Genomic DNA, 27,009 nt, shown 5'->3' with positions numbered 1-27,009 from the left:
TTTTTGTCTTTTTATCCCTAGCACCTAGCACAGTACATAGTAGCCATTTAGTGAATGTTTATTGATTGAGCTGGATTTGAATCCCAAATCCAGGATTTACTAATGTTGTAACCATAGATTAGTTCTATGACCTCCCTGAGCCTCAGTTTCTTCATCATCTGTAAAATTGGGATGATATTTATACTCCCTACTTTACAAGATTGTACAAGGTTGTTAAGGGGAAAATATTTTGAAAATTTTAAAACACTCTGTGGATGTGAATTACTGTTATTTAGGAAAAACAGGAGTCCAATTTTTAAGAGACAAGAATTTAAGAAAAAGAGGATTTTATGACTATTTTAGCATAAGTTTAAGCTACTATACCTCAATAATCTTTCAGGACATCTCTGTATTAGAACATAAGTAATGTCCATAATGATGATCCTAAACATCACCCTTCCCCCGCAAAAAAGGTTAAATTACATCCTGTGTGTTCTGTTTATAGAGGAAGAAATGTATAATACATTTTAAAAGGTTTTCATCCAAAATGATTAGAATAAAAATTTTGGCATTTCAAGATTAAAGTTTAGCAATTTTCAAGCATTCATGTTGAAAACTCTTTTCCTAAAATACTAGTTCAAAGAAATCTAATTATCTTATAATTTTATTTTTTAACATATCAAAAGTGTCCACTTTAATATGTTTTAAGAGGTTATCAAATAATTCTAAAGACAATTACAGATAAATACCTAGCAGTCTTATGTAAAGTCAGTCTCTCAAAAGTGAATATATAAAATCATTTATATGTGGTGATAAGTTGATGTAATGAATTCTCAGTCCTATAGCAGGGCGTATTTTCCATCTAGATACAAAGAGTGTAAGGAGAAGAATGTTGTGGATCTCCCTCAGTATCTGCCATTACTATACATGTCCCTACAAATGTATCACAACTCTTGCAATCTCTGTTGTCCTCAAGATGAAAAAAAAATGACAAAAATCACCATCACTAGTTAGACTTTGATGCAATGTAGAAGCTCAACTGGACAGTGGGAATTGATGGCAAGTAGAAGACTAAAGCTTAGGAAACAATATCAGTTTTTCTGAAGAGAAAAATCATTCCTATTTTAGGCCAAGGGGAATGAAAAAATTTAATAAGTTGCTTTAGCAAATTATCCAATCTACTTTCAAATTTCCCCAAGGTCTCCTATTGCTTCTCTTAAGACATTCTAATAATTCTCAAATTTTAACCTATATATTTCTTTTTCTTAATATTATCTCTTTAACCCAACAAGAAGAAATTGGTTTAAATTGAAACAGGAGGGATTTAAATTAAATGTTTAGGAGAGCATTCTAGAGCATTAGATGCTGTAATATATTACTGAGCTTGTAAAATTCTCTTCCCTAGATATTTGAAGGTTAGCCTAGATCCCCCATTTATTGAAGTAGTTTGGATGTAGTCATACTTAAAGACAAGGTAGATCTTCTCTTGCATGTTCTTTGAGGCAAGAATCATGTCTCTGCATTTCATTCCTTCAGCACTCAGCACATATTGAATGAGCATCTGATATGCTGGATACTAAAGAACAGGTGTACCAAATATACAAAACATGAGCCCCATGCAGCCCCACAACTTTGATAAGTACAATCTAAACAATCTAAATGTAATTGAGAAATACTTGACAAAATATTTTTAAATGAAACATAAATTATATTTTAAAACTAAATCTATATGTAGCCCACAGAGATCCTTATGTATGGTTTAGTGGCCTCTATTTTATTTCTATTTTAAGTGACTTATTTGACTTACTAAGTTTGACTTTATTTAAGTTTAACTATGGAAGTTAGAAAGATGGCTCTTAGCTTTTATGCTTAAAGAATCACTATGGTACAGTATAATCAGAATTGAATTGTCTATAAAGTCAGAGATCTGGGCCCAAATTTCACTTCACTTATAAATAGGCAATTCATTTTCTCCCTGGGCCCTTGATTTCTTCAACTGTAAAATGATTGGATTGTTAATCGTTACTTGCCACTATTAATGGTTAATTGTCAAACATTTATTAAGCATTTACTCTGTGCTAAATTCTGGAAATACAAATTCAAATTAAACAGAAAGATAATCCCAGCCCAAAGAAGTTTATAATCTAATGGGGAAAGATAACACATAAATGAAAGCTGAAAAATAAGGGGAGAGAAGAGAAGGGATCCAGCACAAGGGAAATAATGGAGAATCCAAAAGCAGTAAAACTGGTGGAAAATGGGGAGAAGGCCAGCATGCTTCCTTAAAGGAAAGCCTTGGACCCATGGCCCTCTCCTGTGATCACAGGGTCTAATCAGAGTAACAAGAATACAATGAGATGTGAGTGCCAAGGTAAAGCTGATTCAATCTTGCAAGATGAGATTTCCCAATGAAGGGTTTCCTGGGGCAGGAAAACAGGAAATTATGATGGAGAAATTCAAAAGCAGTAGGAAATCGGAAGAACCAAATGACATCTGGAGTCTCTTTCCTTTTAGAGGTCTCTGAGACTATTTTCTCTCAGACTAGAAGCTTATTTTCAACTTGAACTATTAAAATTCCCTTCTTTCTCTTAACTTCTAGACAGCAAATGAAATCTTTAATAGTGGTCTTTGTGTAGCACTTAATATAGTGCGACATTTAACTAAAGTCTTCAAAAATACCTTTTAATGATGATGATGATGATGGCAGAGTATGAATATAAAAATAGACCTCAAGTTCCCATAGCACCTATGAAAGCTCTTTAGTTCTGCATTTGTTTTAACTGCAGTAGATAGAGCTGAGTTATTTTTAATCTTCTGCATAAATATTCAATTGTATGGATTATGGGGAAGGTAAGAGAAAGGAGCTAGCATTTTTAAGTGCCTATTATGTCTTAGACAATGCAAAGAGTTTTTTTTTCTCTTAAATATCTCATTTGATCCTCACAACAAGCCTATAATTTTCCCCTTTTGCAGAAGAGTAAAGTGAAGTAAATAAATGTTAAATGAACATCTACAGGTTGATATGGCTAATAAGTGAATGAGACAATATTTTAATTTCCTGACTCCAGGTCCAACATTCCAGTCATTGTATCATCTAAATCAGGGCTTCTTAAATTCTTTCTACCAATAAATTTTTATTCAATCCTGAATATATAAGTATATAAAATACATATACAAATCAAACATTTACTGATAATAAATCATAATTTCATAATCTCCTTATTTAGTTATGTATTCCCATATGTTGTTATAACAGTTTAAGAAGCTTTGATTTACATTTACAGATAGCAACTTCATAAATTATCATTTTGCAAAGCTTTGTATCTTTACTTAAATACCTTATTTCTTTCATTTCTTCCTTTATATCATCAGCCTTCTAGCTTGTTGAGCTTTCCTTCACAATATCTAGCCCAATAGGGCTTTGTGTTTCTCTTAATGATGATGTGCCGAACAAGAACAGTCATCTTTACTAGAATGAAGTAGACTCTATTCCTCATGGGTGTGGGTTAGCTGTGTGTGATTTAATATAATTTGTACTTGTGAGTAACTCGAAGGTAAACCAGATTAATTTGTTTCCAGAGGATAAATATATATATCTAGGTCTTATTTTTAAAACCAGACATAGAAGATAATTCAGAAGAGGGGAAACAATTAGATGAAAATGTTAGTAGCTAAGAAAGAATGATAAAATTGGATCACTACAAATGAAATGAGGGGACAATAGAGAGAGAGAAAATTTATACCTTATTTGCTACTTAATGTCCTTCAATAAATTCTATAAACTCTCTAAGTTTTTTTCCCCTGAATTCCCAAGTTAATATACCCAGAAAAAAACATACAAAGAAACTAGCACCTTGCATATTAAAATGCTGTATATAAATTATTGACTCATTAATACTTTCCTAAAATTTTCAAAGCCTAGTTTTGCAGTTGTAAAATGTATATAATAAGTATAACAGCTAAGTTAAAAGGGAATGAAATCTTTAAAAAGTTACTTTTTCATCTTGTTACTACAAGTTTAGCCTTAAGGCTATATTTCCTGTGAAATGAGCATGATCCCCAACTGGGATTCATTTTAGGAAGACTGTTGAAGTTTTTATTTGTTTTTTTTTTTTTGTTTTTGAAATTCATATGTATTAATTATTCAATGAAATAAAAAATTGGCAACAGCAAATGACATTAAAATGAGTAAACTTAAGGATCAGTTGAGATCAGAAAAAATAAGTCTTTCTTTGGAAATTACATTTAAATGTGTTTTTTTTTTTCATCAAAAAACTAGCATATGGTATTTCTCATCAATATACTGTGTACTGGAGCCTTATTATACAGCTATGCTAAAACAGCTTAAGCTTACACTGACCCTAAAAAGTAAGAAGGTGGAAATAAGGAAGAGAATCTGGAACTCAAAAGTTTTTAAAAACAAATGTACAACAAAGACCAAATTTATCAAATTCAGTTTGGTAACAGTGCTTTCACTTTAACTAAACATTTATTAGGCACCTCTTCTGAGCAAAGCATTGTGCCTTGATTCTTAGGACATAAATGATGAAAAAAATGACACAGTTTCCTTAAAGAACTTTGACATTTGAAGGCATTTCCTTAGTTCTAATAATTAGCATTTATCTGTAGCATTTCAAATCTTGCCTCAGACATTTCCCCACTGTAGAACCTGGGCAAATTATTCAATTTTTCTCAGCCTGAAATGGGAATAATAAGCCCTGTTGTGAGGATCAAGTAAGGAAATATAAATAAACTCTTTGCAAGCCTTTAAGTCTATAGATAAATGCTAATTATTAGTATGTGAGTCTGATAAATTTGATCTATATAGCCAAAGTCTCTGCATAGAATATTATACCATATAGCCATGCTTTCTACATGATAATGGATTGGTCCTTTAAAATCACAACACAGAACAGTAGACTTCATCTTTTTATTTTTTTATTTCTATTTATTTGATGTTTTCCCTAGTTACATTTAAAACAAATTTTTGTACATTTGTTTTTAAAAATTTATAAGTTCCACATTCTCTTTCTTCTTTCCACAACCAACTCCCATTAAGAAACCACATGTGAAGTTATGCAAAATATTTCCATAAAGCATGTTGTGAAAGAAAATATAGATCTCCTTCCCTAAATTAAAAAAATAATCAAGAAAAATAAAGGGGAGAGGGAGAAAGGGAGAGAGAAGCTTCCAATTACCTATTCCCCCTTCCAGTTTCCTATTCCCCTCCTACTTTCCTGCAGGGTAAGATAGTTCCTTTTTGGGCCAATTCTGATGAGAATAAGGTTCATTCACTTAGCCTCTTCTCTTCCTCTTCCCCTCCACTGTAAAAACTTTTGGCTTTCAAGTTTTATGGTAGTTAATTTACACCATTCCACATCTCCCTTTCCCTTTCTCCCAATACATTCTCTCTCATCCCTTACTTTCATTTTTTAAAAGATATTATCCTACTGTTTGGACATCTATACTTAATTTGTATTTAATTTATACTTTAAATATTTAACATGTATTGGTCAACCTGCCATCTGGGGGAGGGAATGGGGGGAAGGAGGGGAAAAATTGGAACAAAAGGTTTGGTAATTGTCAATACTGTAACTTGTAAATAAAAAGTTATAATAATAATTAAAAGATATTATCCTTTTATACTCAACTCCCACCTGTGCCCTCTGTCTATATATATTCCTAATTGCTGTAATAATGAGAAAGTTCTAATGACTTATAAGTATCATCTTCCCATGTAGGAATGTAAAGAAATAAACCTAATTAAGTCTCTTATAATATCATTTTCCTGATTATCTCCTGATGCTTTCCCTGAGTCCTAGTTTTGATTTTCTCTTCAGTTCTGTCTTTTCATCACAAATGCTTAAAAATCCCTTGTTTCATAAATTTCCATTGTAAAATGTATATAATAAATTTCCATCTTTTCCCCTGAAGGATTATATGTGGTTTTGCGGGGTAGGTGATTCTTGGTTGTAATCCCAGCTTTATTATTCTCCAGAATATCATATTCCAAGCCTTCTGGTACTTTAATGTAGAAGCTCTTAAATCTTGTGTTATCCTGACTGTGGCTCTACTGCACTGGAATTGTTTATTTCTAAATATTTGCAGTATTTTCTCCTTGACCTGGGAGTTTCAGAAGTTGGCTATAATCCTGGGAGTTTTCATTTTGGGATCTCTTTCTGAAAATGATTGGTGGATTCTTTCAATTTCTTTTTTTCCCCTCTGATTCTAGAATATCAGGACAGTTTTCCTTGATAATTTCTTGAAAGATGATGTCTAGGCTCTTTTTTTTTGATCATGACTTTCAAGTAGACTAATAATTTTAAAATTATCTATCCTGGATCTATTTTCTAGGAGAGTTGTTTTTTTCCAATGAGATATTTCATGAATTTTTTTCAATTTTTTTATTCTTTTTTTGTTTTGCTTTATTGTATCTTAATTTCTCATAATCTCATTACCTTCCATTTGCTCAATTCTAATTTTTAAGGAATTATTTTCCTCAGTGAGCTTTTGTATCTCCTTTCCTATTTGGTTAATTTTGCTTTTTAAGGCATTCTCCTCATTAGCTTTTTATATTTCCTTTTGCACCACTCAATTCTTTTCTTAATTTTTTTGCTCTCTTAGTTGATTTTCAAAATCCTTTTTGAGCTTTTTTTTTGAGACAAATTTTTATTTTTCTTGAGGCTTTGGATGTAGGAGTACCTACACAAATTAGTCTCCACTCCTCAATATTTCACACTCAAATATTCTATTTAGTTAATATAATCTACTTAACACCTATGCTTCATAAAGTAATATCTTTCTCCCCTCCCTATTACTGACCTTTTGAATTGTAAAGATTATAATCATTCTCAAGTTTGAAGGCAAATTCTTCAGCTTACTACCCTAAAAGTGTCAATTATTCACTTAACTAGCATTTATTAAGCACTTAGTATATGCCAGGATCATAGCGATAACTCATCCTTTACTTTAACAGATAAGAAAATTGAGACCCATATAAGTTTAATAAGCAGAAAAGACATATATTTGGTAGCATCTTTCTAACAATTGAAGATGGCATGATGTGATGGATATAATACTGAACTGTAAACCAACAGATCTGAATCTCAGCCCCAACTTGTCCCTTACCTAGGTCAGTGTTCCTCAAAGGAACACGTTATTTCTTTAGTTAGGAGAAAGCCGGTCTTGGAGTCAGGAAGTCCTGGGTTCATTTTTCCCCTTCAGATACTTCCTAGCTTGGTAACTCTGGTATCTCATTTAAATACTTAGTGTTTTAGGCAACTCTCTAAGACCATACACTGGTAGAAGGCATTTTCTCATCTGGCATTTTGTTATAGCAATGAAATTACAGATCTAATTCTCATACACATCCACATTAGTTACTCAATTTTTTAAAAATTCTCTTATATATAAATTTATAAACAATCTAGAATTAAATTCCTTTCTTTTTTTTGAGGGGAGCAGAAGAGCTACAAGAAAATTCCCTCTATTAATGAAGATCCACACCTTCTTTGAATTTATAGGATTTCTAACAAACAGAGATGATACTGCAAAGATAAACTTTGTCACCTATACTGACTGATAAGAGAAATTAACAAACATGGTTTTAACAAAGCTTTAAAAATAAAAAAGATTGGTGGATAGTTAGAAATGTGTAATAGAGACATTTTTGAGGAAAGATAGTAGGTTTTCTGATAAAGTTAGCTTTTACTTCCCCCCATCCCACTCCACAATATTTCTCTTACTATAACATCATTCTGATTTATTTATTCATTAAAACTCTAACTTCCTTTTTTATAATATTGCCTGTGAAGACTGGGTTCTTAGAAGTCACCTTTGATTTAATGATATAGAAAATTGAAAAGTTTCTCTTAGTGGCAAGTACATTTGCCCTATTCTTCATATACCATGCTTATATATATACTGGGCTAATTGAATATTTCTTCATGAACATAGATTCAATAACACTTCTTAATTTTGAAACTTCAGTATTCTGCATTTCTTAGTGTTTTATTTACAAGGTAACCACCCAGAATATGAGTGACTGTATAACTGAATAAAAATATTTGACCATAATTTGGGGACCAGTTGTCCAAAGTCACATCACAATGACCCTTGAACTAAAGATACAGTAATTATTTCTGATAAGTATTCAGTACTTTATATTAAAAATGTTTTTGTATTGAAATACAAATTATATATTGAAATAGGTGACTATTTGAAAAGTAAGGGAAATGCATTATTAGAGACAATTTTACTCTCCTTCCCATATTGAACCTATATCATCCAAGTTACTCATGGTAACAGTGGAAAATAAGTCTAATCTTTTTTGTTGTAATATTGGAGCCACCTGCCAGAGGCTGCTGGAGGTCTAACTGAGACCTATAGGAATGGATCTCTTTATGTGAGAGGATGATAATGATACAAGGAGATTGAGAGGCAATTGTATTCTCTGACTTCTCTCCTCTTGCCTCCAATTTATTTCATTCCCAATCCACAAGGAACATTTGCGAAGGCTGCTTTGCAACTCCTTCAAGTTTATGATTCACAGTTGTGGAGGCTCTCGGAGAATTGACCTGCCCCTTCACTTAGGCATGGTCCTTAACAATTCCCTGTATTTTGTTTTATGAGATTGTGATTATTTTCCCCCACAGCATGGTCAGTAAGTTTGTGCATTAGCTGTTATCTGAGTCCACATGCTAGGGAGTACAAATAGCACTATAGTAGGTATTGAAGCTTGTGAGATGTCATAGAGGCAAACTTTCAAATGGAGAAGAAGAAGACTATAGTCAGAACAAGCATTTTTCATAAGTCTCTCATCAGTCTTCTGGCTCGGCCCTTTGATGTGTTGGCCCATTTATTTACCCTGACTAAAAAAGTCTTACCAGAACTCTTCTCCCTTTCCTTCCTCACGGGTTACTAGAAGAACTCTGGGAGGATCCTCCTCACAAACAGCTCTCAAGCGCTGCTGCTTCTTTGTTTCTTGTGTTTCTTATGCCCCACGTTGGGCATCATATGTTGTGATACTGGAGCCACCTGCCAGTAGCTGCTGGAGCTCTTATTCAGACCTGTAGAATGGATCTCTTCATATAAGAGGATGGTAATGATACAAGGAGACAGAGGCAGTTGTGTTCTCTGACTTCTCTCCTCTTCCCTCTGCCTCCAATTTATTGCATTCCCAATCCACAAGGAACATCTGCAAAAGCTGCTTTGCAACTCTTTCAAGTTTATGATTCACAGCTGTGAAGGCTCTCAGAGAATTGACCTGTCCCTTCACCTAGGCATGGTCCTTAACACTTTCTGTTACTTTTTGTCAAAGTTTCTTAAACTATGGGTTGTAATGCCATATGAGGTTGCATAACTGAATGTGGGAGTTACAAAATTATGATTTATTATCAGTAAATGTTTGATTTATATGCCTATTTGATATACCTATATAGCTGGTCATGTAAAATAATTTTCAGGCAAAAAGGGTTTGCAAGTGAAAAAACTTTAAGAAGAGTCACTCTATAACATGGTTCAATCACTTACTTATCCTCTAGTTCTAGAATCATCTACTTGATATGAATTTCAAATCATTGGGTCTAAGTTCAAAATTCATTTTTTCCATTTAATATCTGTAAGACCTTAAGAAAATCATAATTTTTATGAGCTTTAGTTTTTTCATTTGTAAAATTAAGAAGGTTAGATTAGATGGCTTCTAAGATCCCTTCTAGTTCTGTTGATCTTTAATCTGATTCAGTCCAGTAAATCTTGAAATTCCCATGGAAGTCTGAGGCATCAGAAAATCTTGATATTCCTAAATGAGGGTGAAATTTCAGGAACTCAGTGTTCAAGAAAAGTCTATTTCTCTGTCCATGAAGCTGAATCATGTGGCTCTATTTTCCCATGTATGACAGGGCATTTCTTAAGTCAAATTGGTGAGGTCGCTTGCATTAACTATGTGCCTCTACCCCAACATTTCAATTAGTATCTCCTGGTAGAAGTTATGCAAGTGCTTTTTTCCCCCTTCCTCTACACTTTGGGCTCTGGGTTCTATTGTATACTCAGATTTCTTTCTGGGGAAAAAAAAAGTTCCACAGCCAGATCACCTCCTCATTAAGAGCCTAACTATAAGGAGTGGATTCAATCCACAACTCGCAATAACCAACTTGTTCCCAAACATGGAGGCTTACTTGTTCATCCTCAAAGAGGTGTAAGTAAATAAAAAAAAATTCAGAACATATTCTCATTCTTCTCAAGGAAATTGAGTATTCAGTCTCCACCAATTGACCTTTTCATTCAAAATATACAGTAATTGGAATAAAAGAGCACTAGACATCTGGGTAGTTTTCAGAAAAATCTCCAGTGAAATGGCACCTGAGCAGAGCTTTCAAAAAGCGATGGTTCTAAAATTCAGTGGTCATAAGGAAAGAACCTTCTCACTTTCATAGTGCTTACAGTCTGTGAAAAGACATATATAAGGGAAATACCATGCCATATTTGGGAAACAGCAATAAGGCCAGTTTGGTGTGAATATAGAGTTCATGAAAGAGAGTAACATATAAAATAAACATAGAAAGAAGTGGGAGCAGTTTGAAAGATGGAAGCATTTGAAGGGAAATATAATGATTTTTGGACATGAATGGTTAAATATTGAAAGAAGATGAAATCTGTAGAACATCAGACTTTGAGTCAAAGAAGAATTGAGTTTGAATGTTTCCTTTGTTATATGTTAGCTGTTTAATAATGGATAAATCAATTAGCTCTTCTGAACTTCAATTTCTCTTTCTTTAATATGGGAATGGTAACTAACAATTTCAGAGTAATGATAATAATAAAATAATAGCCAGTATTTACTTAACAATTCGAAGTTAACAAAGTATTTTGTATATATCATTTCATTTTTATTTTCATGATAACCATGTAAAGTTGTTGCTTCTATTATTCCCATTTTATATATGAGGAAACTGACACTCAGAGAAGCTGCTATTAAAACAGATCTTCCTAACAACAAAGCCAGAATTCTACCTAGTGAACCATCCTGTGTCCTGTTGTGAGGCTCAAAAAAGATTATGTACTCCTACTATCTCCAAAAATGAGTTATTTTCTCAATGAATCCATAGACATACTTGCCACCTTTTAAAAAGAATGAAGTCATATTTCTTTGGATGGAGACAGTATATTTTCTGATATCATTTTTATGAGAGAAATAGAAAGTAAAACTAATCTTTAAATGCCTTTTATTTTATTGTTTGGGAAGATAGACTATTTGGTTGCACAGAACTTTCAGCAAATGAATAATGAACTGGAGAAAGTCAGGAGTCATGCCCTTCATGCCTTGTCTCACTCAGTGCTCGCTTTTCTCATAGCTGTTTTATTCATTACATTAGATCTTGCCATCATTGCACTCACAAAACAGGAAATCAATAATTAATTATGGATAGGTAAAGTGATGCCTGACTGATTTCCCCAAGTCTCCTGAACCATACTCTACAAAGTGATTGGGCACAGTTATCTTGCAGTTTTTCACTCCAGCAGATTTTAGGAGCCTGGCCATTCTTGATAAATCAGCTGTTAGTCCTGTAGCTCTTCCAGCCTGAAATCAGGACTTTATATTTAAAATCTCTCCAGTGATTGGTTACATCTTTCCCATCCAATTGACAAGAAAATAACACTAGTAAAAGAATGTTGGATTCGAAAGAACTATAAAGACAATTTGAAGCATTTTAAATGGAAACACACAGCATAGTCGAGCGTCTAGGTCTGGATCTTGAAGCTTTGTAGTAATCACTTTAGAAAGGAAAGGGAGAAATGCTTTCATACTTCTTTTGGCATGTTGACATTTTGAGAATTAATAGACCTTGCTTTCAGAGCATCGAAGATAGTGAGGGAAAAGCAGTAAATCCCATATGAAAATAAATTAAACTCCTGAATTTGGAGATGTCATTTTTATCAAAGAAATTGCCTACATTGTACTTACTAATCCATATTCAGTGTTGGCAATTCTTTACCAGTAAATTATGGGAAGACCTACAAGTCTTACTTTTCTTTTCCTGAGCACAAAATCTTTGGGATAAGATTCTAAGACAACCTGTAATCAGATTTCTTTGGGATTTAAACTTTAAAGGTCTTTTTAAAATAATAATAGTGATAACTTGCACTTATACCTATTTAATACTAAATTTGTATGCAAGATGGAAAGCCTTAAATAGGATTAAGCTTTATTAATATTAACTTTTATAATTACTTCACATAACAATCTGGCCATTTAGTATTTGATAACTTTATTGACAAATAAAATCTTTCCTTCAGGAGTTCTCCTGACCTCTTAGAGACAATTCTTAGACACTCACTTCACGTCATGATGTCTAGCCACATACAAAGGCAACAAGAAGGGTGCAGAAGCAAAAATCAATTGTGCAAAAGTGGAAATCAATGCACATGACAGCTTCTAAAACATGAAGTGACTATGGCCAATAAGTTATAAACACCACTGGGATGTGTCAGAAAGTTCAAGGAAATCCAATTGTGAAGTAGCAAAGCACAAAGCTTCTTTTATGCCTTTTTTCCCTAACAGGTATTCTTCTCCCAATCATTCTTTACCCAAACTTGCAGAAACACCACAACTAAGTCAGGCAAAGATAAAGCTTTGAAGGTGCACAAATAATGACTGATATTTATATAGCACTTTACAGCCCTTATCTCATCTTATCCTTTTGACAACCCAGTGAATAAGTGTGATTATTCTTATTCCCATTTAGAGATGAGAGGGAAATAAGGGAGTAAACATTTATATAATACTGACTGTGTGCCAGGCAAGATTACAGTTATCTCATTTGGTTCTCACAACAACCTTGGGAGGCAGGTGTTATTATCTGCATCTTACAGTTGAGGAAACTGAGGCAGCATTTTAGTGATTTGCTGTCATAGCCACTGAGTGTCTGAGTCTGAATTTGAATTCAGGCATTTCTGACTCTAGACCCAGGACTCTATCTACTGAACCAAGAGCTGCCAGTTATTAGGAGAACAAGGATGTGTGTATGATGCAGAACAAAGAAATCAACATTCAGAGAACTAAAACAGAGTCATGTGTTTTACTTGTCTCAGAGGGCAAGTAAGTGTCCAAGACAGGATTGGAATACACATTACCTCATTCTAGAATCCTGGTTCTAGAACAGCCTGGGTAAGAAATTTAAACTTGCGATGTCCAAAATTTCCCATGAATGAATAGAAGATATTCAGGTCAATAAATAAGTGTTCATAAATGCCCACATTACTTTACCTGGGACAGGATGGGAAACAAGAAGAAGAGAAGGTTGTTAGTTTATCAGTTATCTGATTTTTAATTAAATGATCTTTCTTTTTTTTCTTTTATTTATTTGTTTGTTCATTTAAATAGTATTTTATTTTTCTAAATACATGCAAAGATAGTTTTCAAAAACCTATCTGAAATTTTAGGTGTCATATGATACTTTCAAGTTTACAAATAGCTTTACATACAATTATCTAATGTAAGTCTCATAACCCTCTGAGATAGGCTCTACAACAGACATTCTGATTTAACAGATGTAGAAACTGGAGGCTAGATTCAGAGAGATATATAAGACATGTTCATGGCCTCACAGCCTGTGAATATCAGAAGCAAAATTGGCATATAGTAGACTTTAAGTCTACTACTGTAGCTACTGTAAGATATTCCCATAACAGCCAAGTCAATTTGTTATGGTTTCTTACATCCTCACAAGTATTATCTCTTTCATTCCACATTTTGATTCCTTCACCTTGCTTTTAAAAAAAAGTAAATAAGCTTAGAATTTAAATTTTTTTTTAAATTATGAACTTGACAAACCAACAAATATGAGCATTCCCACACTGAAAGTATAACAGAAAAAGAAATTATATGTGAAACTATGAATCTCTTTTCTGAGACTTGGGCTTTTAAAATTATTTATTAAATTTAACTTGATAATGACAATATGGACTTCCTTTACTCTGACCCTTTCATATCTTCTAATCTCATTTGCATTTGTTGTCTTATAGATGCTCTTTAATTTTTCTTCTTTTTTCAAATTACTATCAATTCCCATCATTATCCTCATATACACATCTTAACACACATCTCCCCTAAAAGAAAAGCCCTACCTCATAACAAATAAGACTAGTCAAGCAAAGCAAATAAATACATTGGAGGGTTTGTAAATGCATTTTTATTCTGCCTCTCTACTAAGAATTGGAGGAAATACTTTAGCATCAATCTTTTGCAGTCATGACTAGCCACTGCACTGATCAGGTTTTAAATCTTCTGGTCTTAAAGCATTCCGTAGAGCATTGAGAAGGTTATCTATGGCCACTTAACTGATATATATTAAGAATGAGACTTGAACTTAGCTTTTACTGATTTCCTGAAATTCTATGTTAATGGAAGGTACAACATGTATACAAATCAGTTTAATATAAGGTAATTTGAAGACGGAAAGGCTGAAAAGAAAACTGGTTCTTGGGCTTGGAGACCTTTATTCAAATGTTCCCTCTGATGTTCATTATCTAGGAAAAGTCAAGTTCTCTCCGTAGGAATTGGATTCTTCATCTATTAAAGGAAATGGTTGGACTAGCTTCTCTTTGAGGTTCATTTCAGCTCTAGATTTGTAATGTTATGAACGAGGGGAAATGGAGAAGGCTTTTGGAAAGAGATAGCACTTTAGGTTTGCCTTAAGGGATTCTGAAAAGTGACAATGAATAAGAAATACATTCTAAATATGACAGATTACCTGGGCAAATGCCAGAGGCAAGTGATAGAATATTGACTTTGTTTCCCACAAGTTTGTACAGCTTAGGATTTCTCCTTCTCATACTCCCAGGTTCATTAACCTATAAGGTCATATCAACCCTGATACTCATACCTCATCATTTTCCCCAGACCACTCTGATTAGCGGAGAGAGCAGAGAGGTCCTCCCAGAACCCTCCATTTATGGAGGGTGTCCAGGCCAGCCATCTATTCATTTCTCATCCTGTGCACAACTTTGGACTTCCCTATGATCCCCACCTCAGTGGGTACCTTTTCTACCTGTTTTGTTATATATGCAGTTTTCTTCCATTTGATGATAAGGCTCCTTGCAGATAGGGATAGTCTTTTTTCTTCATATTTCTCAGAAACCATTCCTTCTTAGAGATATTTGTGCTTAGGACAATGCCTGGAACATAGTAGAAACTTAATATTTATTGACTGATTAGGAAACAGTTGAACAGTTTGGTCAGAATGTCAAGTCGAAGTATATAAATGTCCCCATTAGTTAGAAATCAGTTTGTGGATGACTTTGAAAACTAAGCTAGTTTATATTTTCTTCTAAAGACAGAGAATAACTAAAGATTTTTAAATTATTATCAGATACATACCTTAGAAAAATTATTTTGACAGCTATATGGGGGTGGTTTTGAGAAAAAATTAGAATCAGGGAAGACAATTACAATAGGTTATTACAATATTCTTAAGTGAGAGTTTTTGAAGGTATGAATTGTGAGTGGAAAGAAGAAAAATATGTGTGTACATATATTTATGCATTTATTAAGAATTTGAAAATTGTTTTTAGACAACGGTCAAGGGTGACTAAACTCATAAATGTGGTTTTCTCTAAATTGGTGCCACTATCATTAGAAATAAGAAAGTCTGAAGAAAGTTAAGATATTCTAACTTGAATATGAGCAATTATGATAGTCAATAACAATATAGAGAAAAAGTTTCTTACCTAGGATTCATAATTTTTTTTCTGCCCTTCAAGGTATTTGGGGTTTTTTTAAATTAAAGCTTTTTATTTTCAAAACACATGCATGGATAATTTATCAACATTAACTCCTGCAAAACTTTGCATTCCAACCCCCCCCATTTCCCCCATCACCTCCCCTAGATGACAAGTAATCCAATATTTATTAAGCCTGGTAGAGATATATATAAAATATAATATATGCATACATATTTGTGTAATTATCTTGCTACACGAGGAAAATAAATCAAACAGGAAAAAAAATTAGAAAGAAAATAAAATGCAAGCAAACAACAATAAAAAAAGTAGAAATGCTATATTGTGAGCCACAGTCAGTTCCCACAGTCCTCTATCTGGATGTAGATGGCTCTTTTCATCACAAAACATTGGAACTGGTCTGAATCATTTCATTGTTGAAGAGAGCCGTGTCCATCAGAATTGATCATTGTATAGTCTTTTGTTGCCCTATACAATGATCTGGTTCTGTTCATTTCACTTAGCATCAGTTCGTGTAAATCTCTCCAGGCTTCTCTGAAATCATCCTGCTGATCATTTCTTATAGAACAATAATATTCCATAGCATTCATATACTATAACTTATTCAGCCATTCTCCAACTGATGAGCGTCCACTCAGTTTCCAATTTCTTGCCACTACAAAAAGGGCTGCCACAAACATTTGCACATGTGGGTCCTTTTTCCTCCTTTAAGATCTCTTTAGAATATAAGCCCAATACTGCTGGATCAAAGGGTATGCACAGTTTGATAACTCTTTGGGCATAGTTTCAAATTGCTCTCCAGAATGGTTGGATCTGTTTATAATTCCACCAACAATGCATCAGTGTCCCAGTTTTCCCACATCCCCTTATCATCTTAGCCAATCTGAGAGGTGTGTAGTGGTATCTCAGAGTTGTCTTAATTTGCATTTTCTGATCAATAGTGAATTAGAGCACCTTTACATATGAATAGAAAGGGTTTCTGAAAATTGTCAGTTCATATCCTTTGACCCTTTATCAATTGGAGAATGGTTTTAATTCTTATAAATTTAAGTCAATTCTCTATATATTTTAGAAATGAGGCCTTTATCAGAACTTTTGAGTTTAAAAAATGTTTTCCCAGTTCATTACTTCCCTTCTAATCTTGTCTGCATTAATTTTGTTTGTACAAAACTTTTTAACTTAATATAATCAAAATTACCTATTTTGTGATCAATAATGATCTCCAATAATTATCTTTGATCCATGAATTTTAAAAAATATTTTAATAATTCTATTTCCATTTAATTTATTTCTTTTGTATTCCTGTGTATTTTACATTATGTATTTAAAAATATTTTGAGGAATCTATAGGCTGCTAAAGGGGTTCCTGGCACACATAAAAAGTTAAGAACCTTGATCTAAAGGTGGAAGAGGATCTCGTAGGATCTCGAATTCAAGAACCTGAGTTCTTGAACCTGAGTTAAAATTCTAGTTTTATTATTACCTATATTACTAATGTTATTAGCATGTTACTTCTTTCTGTGCTTCTCATTTCTAATATGTAAGATGAAATGGTGGGACATGGACATTCTTAAATATCTTTGTGGTATGGACTCTATTAGCAGAAAGCCAAGGTCTGTGGATGTTTGTAAATGCATAAAATGGAAAATATGGCATTATGAGGGAAACTAATTACACAAATTACCAGAAAATATTGAAATGCAGTTATCAAAGCATTTAAAAAAAAAAAAACAATTTCATAGACCCAAAGTTAAGAATCTCTGAACTAGGAGATATTTAAGTTCTTTCTGATTTTTGGTCCCAAGAAATCATTGGAGTAGGGCCAAATACTGGCATGTGAAATATGAGAGGAAAAAACATGTTTCTTTCTTCCAAGGTCCAATCAGTTAAACAATATTCTGTGCTATGACTTTTCAGTCAGCTTTGAAATCTTCCAACTATTATATCATTTAGTCTACACTTTTCATTCATGTCCCCAGGAATCTCATGAGAAAATGCATCAGATGCCTTGCTGAAATTCTGATGTATTATATATACTTTCTCTAATCTACCAATCTAATAATCTTGTCAACCTAAACCTTGACCTGAACATATCACTATAATAAATTCTCTGTTTATGGTGATAGAAGTAATAAAATACCTAAGACAAAAATACTTATTTTTAATCACATGGTTATTCATCTAAATTCATATTTTCATGAGGTCCCCACAAGTTATTTAGCAACTTTACAATGCTTCTTCAAGAAATACAATTGTATTAATTTTGAAGCCTACTTCCATCTGCTTTTCTCATTGATTTTGTACTGTTGAATTGCTTTGGAAAGAAAAAAATAGAAAGTATAGGCTATTTAAGTTAACACATAAAAAGGATTTCCAAAACAAACCAGAAAGGGAAGGGACAGAAGCAATATCCAGAAAAATCTGATATGTTCCCATATTTTGTTTTCTCCTATTAGCATTGAGACAGCATGTTGGCAAGTAGGAAGTGCCTGGTTTTATATCTGTCTGATGAAACTTGACTTAATTCACAGACCCTTCATAGTCTACTAAAGACTATGTCACTGTGGTGTGAACTCAAAAGGACTGCACCATTTAACTTGCCAGCAGGGCCTGAGCCAGCAGGAGATCTAGCACCTGAAAAATTCACAATTTCTGGTGTTTCCTTAGTGCCAGCTTTCCCTACATTATTCAGATGTTATTTCTCTTTCTCTTTCAACAGCACACAGATGGATGCACCCCTTTTCCTCTGGGATCATCTTTTCTGTTTATTATGTCACTTCCCTGATTTCTTTTCTTTAGTACAGTGTTAAATTTTGTCACATGCTAGAAGGAAGGATTTTGACAATAATGAGGCTTACTTTGTCCCATCTCATTTGCACTATAATTCCTGAAGGGCAAAAATGTGTTATTCTATGTCTCTGCCTAACAGAATGCCAAGTCCAACTCCACCATTGAAAAGTAATTAATAAAAATACAGTATGAACAGATACATTCATCCTATGACCCCAGATGGTCACATGAGAAAGTATATTAAAATTGCTCTTTGCTGGCTCTCAAAGGTATTTATCCTCATTCTCAAAATTCCATCCAGTTATTTCTTTAGTGTTTACAAAGCACCTTGGATGATGTGAGATACTGGTCTGTTTAAATTTTAGCCTGTGTATATTTTAAGGAAATGTAACTGAAAGAAAAACAACTATGACTTTTCAACTGCAGAGAAAACTGTGACTGTAAAAATAGTGAAAGAATACATGAATGTTAGTACTTTAAGCCTATTGCTCTTCTATCTGAAAAGACAGCTGAGATTAAAACTTTGCTTCAGACAGTGTTATAATCTAGTACAAATTAGGGCTGCATTAAATTCTCCCAGTGTTGCAATATTTGATGAAATTGTTTTGTTTGTTTTCTCCAAGAAAAAAAAAATTGCTTGACTTTCATCTTAATTCAACAAATACATTTATTGAGTACTTATTATGTTCAAGTCATCATGCTAGGTTCTGAGAATAAAAAAAAGCTTTAAAATGACATGGTGCCTGCTTTCAAGGAACACATAGTCACCCCAATAAAAACATGTACAGAAATCCTTTTAAGTGGAACATGTGAGGCTAAATCAGGAGAATGGACTTTGGAAATATTAAGAAGGAAGAAATCATTTTCCAGTAGAGAAGACATGACAGTGCAGACGTTACCAAGAAATTGGTACCTGTGTTATTATTAAATAGAGCTGCCAAATTAAAAAAAAAAAAAAACAGGGTTTTTTTGGGGCCAATTCTTGCTTCTTCATTAAAATGATGATAGACATAACAAAGATTATCATGATTCTTTTGGGTTATCTGCCAAAAGAGAAAAAAACAACCTCCAAGCATGAGTCCTCCAAAAAGATGGAGTCAACATTTTTAAAAAATATATTTACATTAGAATAGCTAGTAACTAGTGGCTTAGTTGATAATGCCTGTGCTTAGAGTCAGGAAGACAAATTCAAATATGGCTTCAAACACTTAACTTTATGATCTTTAGCAAGTCAATAAACCTGTTTGCCTCAGTTTCTTCATGTAAAGTAAAGTTCAGTGAGACTGAAATGAGATATCTGTAAAGCATTTAATACCTGGCATTTATTAGGTGCCATATAAATTCTTATTCCTTTCTCCTTCCCTTTTGGAGATGTTGCACATACTTATGAGGTTGGCCTAGAGATTTAGAATGAAGTATTGAGTTTGCCTTCTTTTACTGGGAGTTTACTTTGGAAGTCAGGGGACCTACAAGAAAGCATCAATGAAAATTAGATCAAAGCCAATGATCTGAGAACAACAACAGAGAGGCTGAGTGAATAATAAAAGTGGCAAAGTGTTATAAATTTATGGATTAAAGAAAATGTGTGTGCAATAGGAGTTTGATAGCTGACTGCATAATGGGATTTGTTATTCAGAAGGATAGGCATTCCTACTCAGTCCTAAGAGAAATTTGCGATTGTTTTTGAACTGGAATTTAGACCTGAGGGACTTCCATGTCTTCTTGTTTTAAATAATAATTTATTTTTCCCCAATTACATGCAAAAACAATTTTTAACATTTGGTTTTATTTAAAGTATTGAGTGCTAAATTCTATCTCTCCCTCCCTCTGATGGTAAGCAATATGATACAGGTTACGCATATACAGCTATGTAAAACATTTCCATATAAGTCAATTTTTTTGCAAAAAAACTTAAACAAAACAAACAAACAAAAAAAAGAAAGTGAAAAGTAGTGTAGTTTGGTTTGTATTCATAGTCCATCAATTTTTTTTCTCTGGAAGTGGATGGCTTTTTTCATAATGAGACTTCTGAAATTGTCTTAGATGATTCCATTGTTGAGACGAGCTAAGTCACAGTTTTTCATTGTACAATATAGCTGCTACTGTGTATAGTGTTCTCCTGGTTCTGCTCAGTTTACTTTGTATCAGTTGATGTAAGTCTTTCCAGCTTTTTTTTTTTCTGAAATCATCTTGCTTATCATTATTATGGCATAATAATATTCCATTACAATCACATACCACAACTTGTTCAGTCATTCCCCAACTAATGGGCATCCCCTCAATTCTTTGCCAACACCCAAAGAACTGTTATAAAAATTTTGTACAAATAGGTTCTTCTCCCCACTTCCATGTATTCTAAAAATGAGAAGATCTGCTAGGTAATAGACTAAGAGAAAAGAGTGGGGATGATAGGATTGCAGCAGCAGCCTCAAGGAAGCCATATTTATCCACCTAAGAATTTGGCCAAGATGGAAAGATTAGAGGCACAGATGAAACTGGCAGAAAGAAAACTTGAAATGAGCCATTGTGCCCTGCATTCCATTTTGGAACAGAGGATTCATACTGAAACCATTGGTTATACTTACCTCTATAAGAACTGAACTAATTTCCTAATAAGCTTTACTTTTCTCCCAACTTAACCTCTTCATACTTATGTTATGATAGAAACCATAATATATTCTGTTTCTTTTAAAAATCTATGTTTCCTTTATCCTAGAAACATAAAGCCATAGACAGCTAATGACAACAACTCAAAGACCTGTGTATGCATGTTAGAATTGTTCCTAACTAGGGCTTTGAGTTATTAGAATAATATTAATAACGTTTCCTTCAATCTAAATCACGTCAAATGGGGGAAAGGGATTTCGGATGAGCTAATTATTATAGTAAACTGGGTATAATGAATTAAATCTTCAGAAAGAAACTGATAGGGAAGAGATATGAAAGGTCTTGATAGAATTCAGTACCCAGCAAGGAGGAGGGAACAGAAAGGATTGCAGACTCAACCAGTCAACTTTATTTCACATGGTAACACCCACCAAAAGTTAATATGTTTTCTTGTAAATTATTATCAGGATATCATCTGTCTTTTCATAAATTTGCTGTATTGAAAAAGGAGCTTAAGAAGGGTAATAAGAATTATGGCAGCCAATCCCAATTGTTCTGTCTCTTTTCTTATTGTTCAATCACTTTCATTTACATTCAACTATTTGTGACTCTATTTGAAGTTTTATTGACAAAGGTATTGAAGTGGTTTGTCACTTCTTTCTCCAGGTCATTTGACAGGTAAGGAAACTGAAGCAAATAGAATCACACAGCTAGTAATTATCAGAGGCTGCATTCAAATTCAGGAAGGTGAGTCTTCCTGACAAGACCCAGTACTCTATGCACTATGGCACCACCTAGCTGCCTCCTTCCATCTCTTCCCACCCCACAAGAAGAATATATATAGGGAAAATTTTAAGTCAATTTTACCTCCCTTTTCTGATTTCTCCCCTTGTTTTCCCAAAAGGATATAAGCCTTTTAGAAACTGTTTTGTTATATCTTGTGTCTCACAAAGGACTAGGTATGTAATAATGAATAATAACTTTATAAATATTTATCATTTGAATAATTTCTGTCTACAACAATGTTTCAAGGTCAATGGCAGTAGCTACTGTATCCTAGCTAGTAGAGATTTTAGGATCATCCTGTCATTGTGACTATGTCAGATGATGCTGAGATCTTTCCCACAACTGGTAAGAGATGAACATCTCCTGGCAGAATTACAAAATAGTATTTTGGCATCCTATTCTACAGTCTCTCTGTTCAAAAGATATTTTTTTTCCTTATTTGCACAATTTTTTTATTTACACCTAAATGTTCAGAATGAAAAATATATGTGATGCTACATCTTTTTTGACAATTGCAAAATAGTACTTTGAAAATTATTTCGCAATTCAATTATTATAAAAAGTTTTTTTCTTCTTACACTAGCTTAAAATGATGTCTCCCCTTTTCTATTTACCATCGAAGTCTTTTAATACAGAGAGATTTATGATTGAAGTGATTAACCCTGAAGTTTAACTTAGCTGGAAGCATGATTATAGGACTGTCTACAGTTTCCTCTTCTTTGCAACAATTTAGGAGACAGTCAAAAAATGGAGACGAGGGTGAGCAGTACTTTAGGGATGCTATGACATACTGATCTGATTATACGAGGGGAAAAAAGACAATGCATATTTTTCTTGACATGTCTGCAGTTTGTCACAGCCTCCAGAATGATCTTGAAAATTTTCCTCAAGAGAAAGAAAACCCAACGAAGAATAGCATGATTTGCTTTTTTTTTTTTTTTGCCATTTTTCCATAACCACTCTCCATCATTCTCTGCCTTTTCTTGTGCTTAAACTAGTGATATTTCATATCAGTGGAAGGATATATAGCTCCTATAAATACATGTTATCTGCAGATAATAATTAACAGGCATTTATTAAGCACTTAATTACTAAATACACTGTGCTAAGGATATAGAGATTAAAACAACAACACTTTTGCTCTCAAGGAGCTTATATTCTAAAGGAAATTTTTATAATTGAACTGAGAAATAGCTATTTAATTGGATGCCTCCAAAATATTTTATGGCTAATAAAAGAATTAGATTATGAAAGGTTTAATGTCTGTACTTCATATGGGGCAGAAGAGCTCCCTCAATAAAAAATAATTTTTAGAACCTCAGAAAAAGACAAGTAATTTTTTCAATAATAGGGAAAATTGTAGGTTTTTCTAATTCTTATTTTACCTTAATTAATAATTATTCTACCACTCAAGATCACAGCTCTAATGGAGGCTGAAAGTGGTGGGAGGAGAAGATATTGTTAAAGGCTGTCAAAATAAGGCCTTTATTTTGCAGCTTCAGAAGTGAGACTGTGATTTGGCATTACATCAATTCTTTGTGCTTGTGTTAAGTGTGCCATTGGTACCTATTAACTCCTGGCAGTTAAGCATGGCATGCTCCCTTCAACCAAATTACATTAGATTTCTTTCCAATTTGTCAAGTCTTTTTTGGTTTTATTCCTTCATTAGAAAAGGTTGATGGTAGGTAAATTGGTTTCTGAAATCCACAGCCCTCAAGTTTTAAAGAGAATACTTTTCTACAGGACACCCTTATACATACTGTACCTTTAAGTACCCAAATCAATTTAATTAAATTTCATTAGAAGCACTAGAGCTGAAACAAACTAATGAAAGCAACTGGCATGTCAGGTGGTATTTATGTCTGCATTAAATTGAAAATACTCCCTTTTGGCTCTTAAAAATTAGTTTAAATATTTAACACTAATGGCTTTTGGAATTGTTGATGGGAATGGTTTTAATGAATCTTTTACAAACAGTTTACCTTAAAAATAGATGGGGACTTATTTTATTAGAGCACAAGAAGACAGAGGATTACTTTCAGGAATAAGATTCAGTTTTCTGTACCATTCCATGTACCTTGACTCCAAATGTTCTATCTCTTTTTTTCCTGGAAGGACATCACTCCTTTCAGTGAAATGATGAAGGCATGCATGTGTTTATCACACAGTATGATGCCCTTTTTTTCCTCCACTGAATATTATTACTTTAAGAGAATCATTGAATATGAAATGAATAGATCACCATGGTTTTTGAGGGATCATATCTTTGATAAAGTAAACATTATTTAAATGTCTTAAGCCTGCTATCTTTCCCTGAAGGGCCACTTATATGGATCATTTCAAAATATGCTGGTTAATATGAAATAGTCTAATTAGCTCACATAAAAATGGACTGAGAATGATGCTGGTAGAATTATGGATTGGTTTGAACTCCTAAGAGATTCAGGATTTTCTCTTCACTCTTGCTGTCTTGATTCACTTAGAAGAAATGTACAAGATATATGGATTCTAAAACTGTCAATGTCAGTTGAAACCAATCACTCTGATCTTCGGTTTCAATGTTAATTTCTGAGTGTTATGAGAAAACTGTATTGAGGATAGAATCAGTTAGTGGAGAAAGAAGGGTCAAGAAATTAAAAAAAGAACCATCTAACTCTCAATTTGTGATATATCACATAGATGTATTGGATCCATAGTAAAGGGAAAAAATGGAAAATTCATTCATTCATTTAATTTAAGGATAGATTTTTATTTGTGAGTTTAATTACTAAATTAATGCCCTGATCTAAACCATGGGTATTAACTTTGAAGAATCTATTATTTCACAAGTGTAGTTACTCCTTCCAACAGTACAGATCATAATTCCTCCTTATCTTTCATTCTATGAAAATATTTTGTTAGTCTTGGATTACTAATATGAAATATAAAACTTTTGAAATATATTTTTTAAATGCTGAAGTTTTCACTAATTGAGGATCTGTAGTTAAGACACTGACTTTTAAAATGTGAGATATAAGACAGATTTAAAAATAGAAATGTAAATAGAAATATAGGATTGTCATGGGTTTTTTTTTTCCGTTGGACATCCTTGTTATGGATATTAACAAATAATAGGCAGGTAGGTAGATACATAGACAGATAGAAAGTATATATGTCTATATATTGGCTTACCTTCCTCTCTGTTAGATTGCAAATTCCTTGGATTAGTGTCTTCTCTAGTGATGTCAACTTGAAGCACTGTCATTAGACACTGGCTAATATTCTCACTAATAAGTTATAGAATTCATCCAGTAAGATACAAATACTACTTCCACAAGATAGCACAGCCATGACTTAGCATAAGCCCATCAGCTAAGTTTGACTATGGTAAGAGAAACTAAAGCAGATCTAATAAGAGATGAAATATGTTTTCATTTCCAGTTCCTGTTCTTTGGATTTCTCAAGAATTATTGTTTGGTAAAGGTCAGTGTATTTGTTGTAAGCTCATTGAATTCTCTCAGCTTAATATAAGAAAAAGCAGAGCAAAGTGAGAATGACACAGAAAGAATCTATACAAATCATCTTGTTCCTTATACATACTGGGACTCAATAAATATTTGTTGTTGAAACATGAACTGTTTAGGTGTATTCAAAGGTGTAGTAAAGCCAGCTCAGACCAACCCTTAAGAGACACTTTTCAAATTTTCAATGTAAGTATTTATACCTTAGAACTTGACAAATGCTATAAATCAGGGTTTGATTTGATTTTTTGTTAATGGCATTTTGTCTAGACTTAGGAAAATGATAGAGTATATGTTAATAATGCAAATTAAACTATTCTCATGTATTTTCAGAGAACTAGTTTTTAATCATTTAGCAGTACATTCTTATTTAAAACATAACAGGCACATCATAAAAATTGATTTCTTTGTAGTTGTCATTTAATCTTACACTTGTAATTAGATTAAATGACAACTAAAAAAATAAAATATTTATTATGTATTAATATAATATAATGATATTGCATATTATTTATATTATTTTATTTTAAACTAAAAACATTTTGGGTTTCTTTGAACTCCAATTCTGCCAATACCATTGTGAACAAATCATTTAACTTCTCTGGTCCTTAATTTCATCATCTATAAAATGAAGTTTGACTAGATGAAGACCCTTTCTGGCTCTAAATCCTATGACATATAATCATCTATGAAGTGACAGATGATTGTATAGAGGGATAACTTTTCAATTCAACTTTTATTAAACACTATATAATAAGAATTGTGCTCAATTCTGAATAATCCAAGGTGAAAATAACTCTTAGGAGGTTACATTCTTACAGAGAGAAAGGTAAGTGAGGTACCCAAACAATTCTGCCATAAATCCTATGATCTTATGACTTTCCAAATGGTTATTATAGAATACAAAATATGATAAGTACAAAGCAGAACTCTAAATAAGGTATTATGACAAATATGTGGAAAAACAGCAGTTTAATTTGAGGATAAGAAAGCCTTCCTGGAGGTGGATATACCAGTGTTACGTAGTTGAGGAACTTGAGTAGACAGATGAAGACAAGTCCATTCCACGGATAGAGAAATAAATAAGAAGGAAAAAGAAAAAGAAAAATGAGAGGGAGTTTGAAATTTAGATTTCACGAAGGGAAGAAATATGAAATAAAGCTGGAAGGGAAGATTGGAGCAACAATTTGTCTTCACCTTGAATATCAGTATGAGGAATTCAGTCACCTGAAACAAGAAATTATAAAAAGCAGATCATTCAGTTTATATTTCCCAATTCATGAATGTGCTGAGTGCTTATGAATTAATCTCTCTCTCTCATACACACACACACACACACATACACACACACACACACACTAGTTACCCACAAATGCTTCACAGACACTGGAATGTCTCTTTGATTATAATATTTCATATCTCCGTATACCTCACCCTTCTAAACCTGTACCATAATTTGCCATCATCCTTGTATTGGTCTCATTTCTCTCTTTTCAAAATCCTGAATCTACATTTATACAGTTCAAGCATTGAGGCTCTTCCTATGGCCATTCATTCCTCTCCAAACTCCAGCCCTGGTATTGTCAACAATATTTCTCTGTTCCTACTC

The 27,009-nt window shown here is 33.1% G+C and overlaps 1 protein-coding gene across 4 annotated transcripts in view; it reads left to right on the top strand.

Annotated features, from left to right (window-relative positions):
* CTNND2 (catenin delta 2) overlaps positions 1–27,009 on the top strand; it is a 1,133,181-nt gene that overhangs the window by 1,073,368 nt on the left and 32,804 nt on the right. The window lies entirely within an intron of this gene.

Source organism: Antechinus flavipes, chromosome 1, assembly GCF_016432865.1.
Source record: "Antechinus flavipes isolate AdamAnt ecotype Samford, QLD, Australia chromosome 1, AdamAnt_v2, whole genome shotgun sequence".
Classification (NCBI taxonomy): domain Eukaryota; kingdom Metazoa; phylum Chordata; class Mammalia; order Dasyuromorphia; family Dasyuridae; genus Antechinus; species Antechinus flavipes.
Note: the sequence above shows the minus strand (reverse complement) of the source record. Positions and strands in the feature narration are given on the sequence as shown.